This window comes from Lathyrus oleraceus, chromosome 2 (genome assembly GCF_024323335.1).
Source record: "Lathyrus oleraceus cultivar Zhongwan6 chromosome 2, CAAS_Psat_ZW6_1.0, whole genome shotgun sequence".
In the NCBI taxonomy this organism is placed as follows: domain Eukaryota; kingdom Viridiplantae; phylum Streptophyta; class Magnoliopsida; order Fabales; family Fabaceae; genus Lathyrus; species Lathyrus oleraceus.
The window spans coordinates 338,298,913-338,301,462 of NC_066580.1; positions in this window are offsets into that span (position 1 = coordinate 338,298,913).

Sequence of the window (2,550 nt, forward strand, 5' to 3'; positions counted from 1 at the left end):
CAAATTTACAAATCATAATAATTAAAGAAAATTAAATTATAATTATTATAATTATTATTGATAATGCCTACTTAAAAAAGTTTGAATCCGAAGGTTTGAAACCTAAAAAAAAGAGTTGATGCTTTTATTTAGAAAATTTTATTTAAAAAAGTAAAATTGAAATTTTTGGTGATTGCTCATCTATGAGCAAGTTAATGATGAAGAACTTAACAATATAAATATAGACAGAAATGAAAATATAATAGGAGAAGATGTTAATAATGTAAGTAGAGTTCATAACTTAGAAGACAAGGAGAATACAAATAATATAATTTATTAGTAGAAGAAGTTAACGATGTAAATAAAGTTCACAACTTAAATAACAATGAGAGTACACATAGTGATTTATTGGTAGAAGACTATGAAAATGTAGATACCATTATATATATATATATATATATATATATATATATATATATATATATATATATATATATTTATATATATATATATATATATATATATATATATATATATATATATATATATATATATATATATATATATATATATATATATAATACAAGTCAATGGATAATATCAATACAAGTTTGAGAGTTTTTTTACTAGAAAAATGTCATATAAAAATTTATATAGATTTTTGTAAGGATAAATCCTCGAGACATTTTTCTTCTCTTTATTTTTGCTTCTTTATATCTCTTTGATTTGTCTAACATAAATATTTGTTTTAATTTTTTATAATTTTTTTTTGAATTTCAAATATTACAATTCACCCAATCCACTTGTATTTGGTGTGACTTGATCAATAAGTGGTATCAGAGTCTAACTCCTACTTTAAGACTAATCATCCTAGAAAAAATGAATGACTTCAAACAATTCACTAAATAAACCCCATTATCTAATGGAGAAGGGCCTGCTTTGTCGAAAGATAAGATGAAAATCTATACAGGGGGATGCATTTTTATATTTGGAAGATAATTAAAAATGGTATGTTTGTTTTGAAAAATCAATTTGATGTTGTTGTGTAAAACAAAGATGAAAATGATTGGACCAAAAAAGAAAGAAAAAAAGTGTAATGCAGTTTGAAAGCTAAAACTATCATCAATACTTCTCTTGTTCTTGATGAGTTTTTGCATGTTTCTCACCACGAGACTGCAAAAAAAAGTAGGACACCCTTCAAGTTACCTATGAAAGAACATCTAAGGTAAAAATGACAAGGATGCAAACATTAAGGCATGAGTATGAACTCTTTAGAATAACACCTGGAGAAAAATATTTATGATATGAAAAAATGATTCACTCACTTTGTGAATCACATGCAAACTCTAGGGAAAGTATTTCAAAATGAGGAATTGATTGTAGAATTCTTAGATACTTAAACAATAGTTGGCAACCAAAAGTCACTGTGATTTCTGAATCATGGGACTTGTCTTTCATAGACTTGGCTACTTTTTTTTGTAAATTGCAGGAACACAAGATAAAGGTGAAATAACCAGATGATAATGAAGAAGGTGACAAGAAGAAGAAAATTCTTGCTCTAAAAGTTACAAATGTAAAAGACATAAAGTCAGAAAATAAAGATTGTCAAAGTGAAAGTGATGAATACATAAATCTCATGTTTCTCAAATTTAGTAAATTTCTTAGGCACGAAAAATAAATTTAAAAATTTCAAATCAACAAGATGATTAAAACATGAACGAAGAAAGTCATCATATGTCCCTACATGTTATAATTGTTGAAAGAAAGGACACATAAAAAAATACCCTTAGAACTAGAACTAGAGAAAGTACAAGAAACCTTAAAGAGAGGCCATGAAAACCTACATCGTTTGGGATAACAATGACATGGAATCCTCATATGATAAAAAATAACATTTGTCTCATGGCAGACCATGAAGAAGACAAGGTAATTTAACATTTATCTTATCATGATTTATTTCACATATGTAAGAAATTAATTATCTTGTCTCCACCTCTAAAATTAGTATATCTTCCCTTGAAATTAAAAATAAAAACTTGTTGGAAGAAATATAAAGTCCCAATAAGAGATAGCATAGTTTAATTCAAAATATTTTCTCTTCTCATGAAGTTTTAGTTGAACCTGTCAAGTGGAGTTGAATGTCTCTATTACATTCAGGGGAGATCCCTAATACGGTTTTGTCTCTTGTCCTCTAAGCTTTCATTTTGTTTATTTTGTTTATTGAGCCTCCTCGTCAAATCTACGTATCTGGATTGGATTTTGAATCTATTCGTTTTTTAGCATACATAACTTAAGTGTTTGTATTTGAGTATGATCATAATGTTTTATGTCATTTGGTTGAGTTAATGGAACAAGAACCATATTTGATATTAGTTCAAGTTATGTGGAAAGTGAAATCTCAAACTATTTTGAAAAACTTGAAAATTTTAGATTTATTGTGTGTGACTCGAGTCACTCACAATACATGACTCAAATCAAATCAAACAGAGGAGAACATGAATTTTTTTGGTGTCTGTGACTCGAATCACAATTTACTCATGATTCGAATCATGCAGTCTTGTGACTGGAATC